The sequence below is a fragment of the Otolemur garnettii genome, unplaced genomic scaffold (assembly GCF_000181295.1).
Source record: "Otolemur garnettii isolate 467f Iridium unplaced genomic scaffold, OtoGar3 scaffold00135, whole genome shotgun sequence".
In the NCBI taxonomy this organism is placed as follows: domain Eukaryota; kingdom Metazoa; phylum Chordata; class Mammalia; order Primates; family Galagidae; genus Otolemur; species Otolemur garnettii.
The window spans coordinates 1-8,658 of NW_003852530.1; positions in this window are offsets into that span (position 1 = coordinate 1).

An 8,658-nucleotide genomic window follows, 5' to 3' on the forward strand; every position below is an offset into this window, starting at 1 on the left:
CCCTAACCCTAACCCTAACCCTAACCCTAACCCAACCCTACCCTAACCCTAACCCTAACCCTACCCCTACCCCCTAACCCTAACCCTAACCCTAACCCTAACCCCTAACCCTAACCCCTAACCCTAACCACCCTAACCCTAACCCTAACCCTAACCCCTAACCCTAACCCTAACCCCTAACCCTAACCCCTAACCCTAACCCTAACCCTACCCTAACCCTAACCCTAACCCCAACCCTAACCCCCAACCCTAACCCCAACCCTACCCTAACCCTAACCCCTACCCCTAATCCTAACCCAACCCTAACCCTAGCCCTAACCCTGGCCCTAACCCTAACCCCTAACCCTAACCCCTAACCCTAACCCAACCCTAACCCCTAACCCTTAACCCTAACCCCTAACCCTAACCCTACCCTCACCCCTAACCTAATCCCAACTCTAACCCCTAACCCTAAACCCTAACCCTAAGCCCTAACCCTAAGCCTAACCCCAACGCCACTCCCTACCCCTAACTTTTTTTCCATTCCTTATTTCCCAATATTTTTTTTATTATTCATCATTCCATTCACTTCCTTAATGTATAAAAATCCTAAAACACCTCTAGTGAGAAACAATTTCCCTTTAAGAAAATACATATCCATATGTCATATAATGAACTCTCCCCAAAAAAGCTTTATTAAAATGAACTTTATATATAGTAGTATTTATCTTATGTCTAGTACTTTTAGCTTTTTTAGTCAAACCCTAAGTAAAGCTAATTTTGTTTTATCAGTCTCATCTTTTTATTAACAGATCTGAATATATTTGAATTTCTATGCCTTATAAAAATAAGATTCAAAGTACATAAATGCTAACTTATGTTTAATAATTATTCATTTTAATTTCCTTGGAAATAACTCAGACATTTGATGATTATCTATTACTCTATTTAACATTATTTTAAGGTTTTACGTTACTAGAAAGAATTTTCAAACTAGACACAAGTACCCTCCCTAATGTCTTTCTCAGTTATTCTTAGTCCTCACTAGCCATGTGGCATCCAAAGATGAATAGGAAAGGAGGGTATGGACAATCTGGGTCCTGAGTTTACACACAAGAGTGTAGAGCTCAGGAGTAACGTCAAACCTATAGTGACAATCCCTGAGTCTTCCCAACAAATCCAAAGGCATAATCTGATATCACAGATGCTACAGTTTTATGATCTTAAAACTTCTAGCCAAGTGCACAAACCCACCTAGCTGACAGACTCAGACAGTGTTTAATTTTGAAGCTTTTTTTTCTTATTTTCTTTTACCAGTTTTTAAATTATCTTTCTTTTACCAAATATTGCTGAAATCACATGATCTTGAAAAGAACTTGGGTTTACTTACTTAATTTATGAGTACTCATTGTTTTTATTTTCAAGCTGTCACCCTGAGTGCCCTGGTGTCACAGCAACCTCTAACTCTTGGTTGCCTCACCCTCTCAAGCAGCTGGGACAAAAGGTGCCCACTACAACACCTGGCTATTTTTTGTTGCAGTTATCATTGTTTTAGCTGGCCTAGGCTGGGTTCAAACCCACCAACTTTGGTGTATGTGGCTGGCACCGTAACCACTATGCTATGGGCGCCAAGCTGGGTACTCATTATTTTACAGTTAATTTGTACCATGTGTAAGAATTATGTAAAGGTATATATATGTGTGTGTGTTTGTGTCTGTGTGTGTGTGTATACAACATATAAAGTACACATAAAGACTTCATACTTCTGATTTTAGACATAAGAATAAAATTTATTATTTTAATTGAGATGTGAACTAAAATAAAATTTTGAGCTGCCCCCTCCCCAGACTAAATAGAAGCCAAACTCTATAAAATAATCTGAAGCCAAATTTGAGGACCAGGGCCTGGAATCACACCCCAAAATTCTTGAGAAGGTAGACTCCCTGTGGTTTGGTAACACTTTAATTTTATACATTTCAAGAAGATAGGAATTATATCAGTATATGAAGTTATAAATCAAAACATGGAAGGTGTATAGTGATTTTGCCTGAAAATGTGGAACATCTCAAAGCAGGAAATTAAAGGTTTCAGGTGATTTGCAACTGGTTAAAGAAATGAAGGGTGGTTTAACCTTTAGACTCTAAAAGCTCAGAATGCTTTCAGTTAAGAAAGTTTGGTAACTAGAGACAAGACACCAGACACACACCCAGACCCAATTAATTTGTTATGTATTTTGAGGACTGCAGGTTTCTCTAACATAGCCTTAGGCCTGTTAATGAGTCACAAGGACATCTCTAAAAAGGGAGGAGGGCATGATGAGGCAGGTCTGACCTCCCTTCTCACAGATTACAACTCAGTTTTAGGGTATCCCCTTGGCCCTGAGGGGTCCATTCAGTCAGCTGCTGGGAGAGGGGGAGAACCTGAATATTTAATTTTAGTTCACACCATATTTTAATCTAGCCATCTTTTCTGGGGTCTTGGGTTTTTTAGCTGGCTATCTACACACAAAGGCCTAAAAGCTTTGAGTGTTTTTCACTAGTGGAAGAAGACAGAAAACCAAAAGCTGACCAAGGTATCAATAATAAATGAGCACACCAGAAAGACAAAAGTCACATAAATATTGAAACAGACTTATTTCATGACCAAGAACTGAAACCATGCTGGTGTGAAGATACAGAGTTTTAACCACTAGGACACAAGGTGGAATGGCCTTTGTGGTTATTCTAGCAGGGAAAGTCTACAAAGGATTTTTATCTTTCTATTAGTTTCTTTTGTCTTGTTTTGTGTGAGACAGAATCTCACTCTCTTTCTTAGCCTAGAATTATGTGCAACACTAGGAACCTCAAACTCGTGGGTGCAAGCAACCCTCCTGCCTCAACCTCCCAAGTAGCTGGAACTACAGGTCCCCACCACCACACTCACCTGATTTTTCTAGTTTCAATAGAGATCACTCTTGCTCAGGCTGATCTTAAACTCTTGAGCTCAAGATATTCTCCCAGCTTGGCCTCCAACAGCATAACGATTATAGATGTGAGCCACCACACCTGGCCCAATGTCAGTTTTTTCTAATCAACCACTCCTAGAGAAATAAAAGGTCAAATTTTTCTTCTTTAATCAAAAGAATTTTTCACACTAGCCAGTGGCATTATTATGTGTAGTAAATCTAGCAGCACAGAGAGAGGAGGAAGGAGGTCTTATTATATAAATAAAAGCTCCCAGGTGGTACCCCTTAGAGAATGTGTCTTTAAAGGTTTCAGACCCTTTGTTAGTCTTTGTTTTTTCAGGACTACTTTAAAACTTGTCAAAGGGTCAGATCAAGCAAGGGTGAATGGTGAGATCACACCTATGGTGCATAAGGCAAGGGTACATGTTGGATCTATTAGCAGAGTATGAATGTCTTAACACAATAATTAAGTAAATGAGATGAGGCTATTAACCAGTGTGATATAAGCATTCCTAATTCTGTATGAAATCAGCACATTGTACCCCATAAATGCATTAATGTATACATGATCTGTGTATTTACAATTTAATTTAAAAAGTCAAAGAAATATATTTTGGGGTAAAATATTTTCATTTCTTTTGTGTCTAGAGATGTGACTTGATTTTCTGCAACAGCAAGGGTTTTAGTCAATTGTGGATGTCTTATCTCCCATAATTTAGAGCTCTTGTCCATTTTGGCCAACAGCTGATACAAGACAGACTGAAACTGAAACCAGAAAAGCAATTGCATAATTCACATACCATTGAGATCTCAAAGAATAAGGAAAACTTATAGCCAACTGATGATCAACCTTAACCTTCACCTATCAAATTCTAAACCAAAACCCCAAACCAGCTTCTTACCTAGAAATGTTGCCCCAGTTGTTCACTGCTGTCACATAAGCAGAAAACTCATCTTCCTTATCAGAAGTTGGCAAAATTCCTTTAGGGGAGTTCCCTGGCAAAATAAGCCTTGTTAGCAAAATTCCTTTAGGGGAGTTCCCTGGCAAGATAAGCCTTATATCTCAAAGCAAAAATTTTGAGACAGGAACCTTGGGAGAGAGCATTTGCTGAGCACTGGTGAACCACACAAGGTTACAGTAAAACTTTCACTGATCCTAAGCACCAATAAGAGAATTACTGAAAGTCAAAGGGGTGCCACTGGGAGGGATGCCTTCCTGGTTACTAAGTGGCAACTGAAATGAGTGACTGAAGCAAGGATCTCAATCAATCCAGGATTATTAAGCCAGCGTTAAAGCACATCCTAAACAGACAAGTCTGTGACTGTTTTTCCAAAGAGGTTTTCAGGAAATTTAGTTATACATCTCCTCATGAATAATCTGAGGGTGAGGAGGTTAATGTAACTCCATTTGGAAATGAAGAGGTTAATGTAACTGCATCTTGGAACTAATTCCCCACTCCCCTCCTGGGCAGTCTCCCAGGAGGAATCAGTCTATCAGAAGGAGACTGGCTCCCTCCTCTGTATTTCTTGGCAGCCAGTCTGAAGGGGACGGGCTTCTCCCCCTCCCTGCTCCACATTTCTGGGCAAGGTCAATCAGCCCAGATGGAGCCAGTCTATCAGAAGTGGACAGACAACCCTCCTCTGGAAAGTCCCTAACCATAAACCCACCCTATAGGACCTTTGGCGCATCAGGTGGTGCCAACCATCCCTGGACAACAGCTCAGCCAATGGCAACCCCTCCCAACAAAATGCCCAATGAAATTCCTCTATACGCTTTAAAAACCTCCCCTTACTTCATTTCCGGGTGCCCTTCCCCAGCTAAGCTGTAGGTTGGAGTGACCCAGGCATATGCTTGCAAATAAAATTGTCTTTGCATGTGTGTGGTGGTCTCTCAGCAGTGATTTGTGGTCCCAACACGAGGACATTCCTTCATAGATGCCTAAAGCTTTTTATCTTTCTGCAGGAAAAGATAATGTTACTGATGTTAGTAACAAATATTCATTTGGAAGAGCGTGTTTTCATGATTCCGCCTCCAGGTTTGACCTTTCCTTTTGCATAAGGAGTTTGGGAAGGTCCTGGGATTTTTACTTTCCTTTACAGTTCTGAAACTTAAAATTTCCATGGATAGTGATAGGTGGCCGTGAAATAGATATATTATAGTACAGGTAGATCATGTGATGTTATCTACTCATTTTTTTTTTTTTTGAGACAGTGTCTCATTTTGTCACCCTGAATAGAGTACTGTGGGATCATAGATCACAGCAACTTCATACTCTTGGGCTCAAGCAATTCTTTTTTTTTTTTTTTTTGCAGTTTTTGTCCAGGGCTGGCTTTGAACCTGCTACCTCCAGTATATGGGGCTGGTGCCCTACTCCTTGAGCCACAGGACTTGCCTGGGGTCAAGCAATTCTTTTGCCTCAGGCCTCCTGATTAGCTGGGACTACAGGCGCCCACCACAATGCCCAGCTGTGTTTTTAGAGACCGGGTCTCACTCTTGTTCAGGCTGATCTCCAACTCCTCAGCTCAAGCAATCCACCCACCTCTGCCTCCCAGAGTGCTAGGATTACAGGTGTGAGCCACCAGGCGTAGCCATGTTATCTACTCATTATAATTCTTTTTACAACATACTGTCTGGCTGTTTAAAAGGGTAAAGAATAAACAGATTGATGATAGATATCCAAAATATACTGAATACTAAATACAGGTCATTGAACTGTACATAACTGGTGATTCTATTATAGTTTGTATATTTACATATATATTTACCTGCATATTTGCAAACGAAGGTGTGTATAGATATACCACAAAAACCTGAAGACACACCACACACACAACGTTGCCAGGTTGACTGCAGGGGAATACACCAAACAGCAAGAGAATTCTGTACTCAACAGTGCAGCACTAGAGTCAGAGGTCCAGTGACATGGTGGGTCCCCAGGACCCACACTGTGCCACTTGGTCCAGGCCTGTCATCTCAGATGACTGTCCACGTCTCCAGAACATAATGACTCACTGTTCCCATGTCTTAAGTCTACAGCCTGAAGAGTTACTAAATGCCACCACACACCTTACCATAGTCCCTCTTGCTTGCATGTCCCCATCATTTCCATACACACTGCAGAAAATAGGTTTGAGAATCCCTACGTGGGCTACAGAAAATGGCCTCATGGGGAAGGGTCAGTCAGACCTGATCCCCATGTTCTATTTGATCACAGGGGCACACGACACATTATAGTAACAGAATTGTGATTACGTTTTAATAACCTGGACAGTTGTTTACTGACCACTCACAGAGTGCTAAAGAATTTACAGACATAATATCCATGATATGAGAGAAAAGTATTGTCTCTATGCCCACAGATGAGTTATCAGAAGCTCACACCACATGAGTGCCATACACAAGATCCCACAGCCAATGGGCTGTAACTAGGATGCAAACTCAGGTCTACCTTACAGCAGAACCCACACCCTCCCCCAGGATGCACTGCCTCCCTCCCTATGGGCTCCCTAAAAGCTCCAGTCACTTCATCTGCCTGCCCCAGACCTGAGACCCCAAAACTCCAGAACAAGTCAACCTACTCACTCTTCTCAGGTCCCATTTAGGAGAAGGAAATCTCAGACCCTCTCTGCAAAGCTTAACTCCTCTGCATAGTGCCCAGCAAGGTATACTGCCTCATGATCCACTGGCAGGACTAGATATTCTTGAAGTTTCCTTTTGGTCCTGAGATTTGCCAACCCACTCACTAATTCAGCCAAGAGCCATTTCCTAGAGTCATGAAAAATAGTATTTGAAGGGTTAAAGATTGGTAAATACCAGCTTGCCTACTGTTGGCTGTGTGAACTTAATCACTCTGCACAAGTGAAGATCCTAACAGACCCCATTTATGGGTGACCAGGGAGCTTACAGAGGGTCATGCAGGTCATGAGCCCTGTGCAGGGTCAGTACCGGGTCCTCAGAGACCTCTTCCACAGGAAAGGCAACCTCAGGACATCAATGTGTGGGGGTACCACAGTGGTCTGTGGGGTGAGAGGAAGTATCAGGCCTAGCCTGGGGACATCATGGAAAGGGGAATATCAGACATTCCCCAGAGGACAGAGTAAGCACCCAGTACTGGGACTCACAGACTTATCTCCCTTATGCTACAGTTGTTGCCAGGCTACTCCATTTATCCACCTACAAGTCCACTAATGATTCCTGAGTGCCCCTCCGGTCCAGGCTATGGGCTGGACCATCCTGGGGACACAAGGAGGCCATTCCGGCTGCTGAACCAAATCAGGAGATCCTTCACACCTTCCCCAATCCCCCACACCTCCTGAGACAGCTCCTCAGCCACCAACACCCATTTCCTGAGCAAATTCTGGAACCAAGTCCAGACTCTGTTCTCCCAATCAGCTCAGGACAACCTGGTGATTGAAAGGAGGTCTTACTAATAACTGGTCCTACTCAAGTAAGTAAACCAACAAAGAGAAAAAACCTCAGAGCACATAATTGCCCCTCTAAGAGAAAACTCGCCACACCACTTCCCCCTTTGTTTAATTAAACCCCCTGTGGCCTGGCTTGTCACCTGTAAGACTTCTTTCTCAGCAACAGCCCTAAGCCCACAGCAGGCTCCAACCCTCGGGCCTCGGTTCCTACCAAAACCCGACTCCAAGGATTCAGATACGCTTGAGAAGGCACCTGCGACCGCGTCGCCTCCACCTCAATTACCTTCTCCACCAGATGTGCACCTTCCGTCTGTTGAAGCAGAGGGAGAAAGACATTTTTACCCCTTAAACCACCAGCCGCCTTTCCGGGCCACTTCCTCTCCCTCCCTTCCTTCCTCCCTCTCTCCTTCTCAGGAAAAGAAATAAACTTTAAACTTCTTTCTACCCCAATCACTGCCTAAGAAGTCTTTGTCCAGCGTCGTGTGCACCCCACGGGCGCTCACCCCCTTCCCCGAACGCGGGCAGACAACCCGGATCCGCGCCCTCTCACCCTCGTACTCGCCCAGGGCCCGGAGCCGCTGCCAGCGCGGACAGGAGGCCGGGTTTCCGGGTAGTGGACACAGCACAGGGACACGCCCGGCCTTAGAGGCCCCGCGCAGCCGCAATTGCCCGGACTGGGCAGCAGTGAATTCGGGTCCCCCACAGTGATCCCGGGAACTACAGCCTTTGTCAGCAGGACAATTATGTGGACCACCCGGACCCTAGAAGACCACTGCCCACGGCTGGACGCCAGGAGCCCCAGTTGAACACTCAGCAGTGCCACATGGAGAAAATAAATCAATGAAAACCGCGAGTCTGCGCCTGCGCGCTGGCGGCTGTTTTCACGCGGGTGCGAGATTCAAGGCCGCCAATCCCTGTGGGGTGGGCGGGGCTTCGCTGAGGCAGGAAGGACCAGCCCGGGCCGCCCTCTCAGAACTCCGCGGCGCTGGTGACTGACGGGAGCGCTTGGCCGCTTTACTGCCTCCTGACTGGGTTGGCAGGAACGCTCGGTGGGAGCGCTGGTGGGAGCGCTGACTGGGCGCTCGTGTGGACCGACAGGGAGCTGCGGACGGCGCCTCGGCCTCCACCACGTCTGACCGCCAGAGGGGCTCCGAGTGGGCAGCGCGGGGCGAGACCGGGCAGACTGACAGGAGTTCCCGGGCCTTTGCTGTGGGGTGTGAATCTCTTACAAACCCCCAACCCAGCCCTTCAAATTCCAGCCTGACAGACCCCCAATCCCTGCAACCTGAGAAGACCCAGTCCCCTCAGCC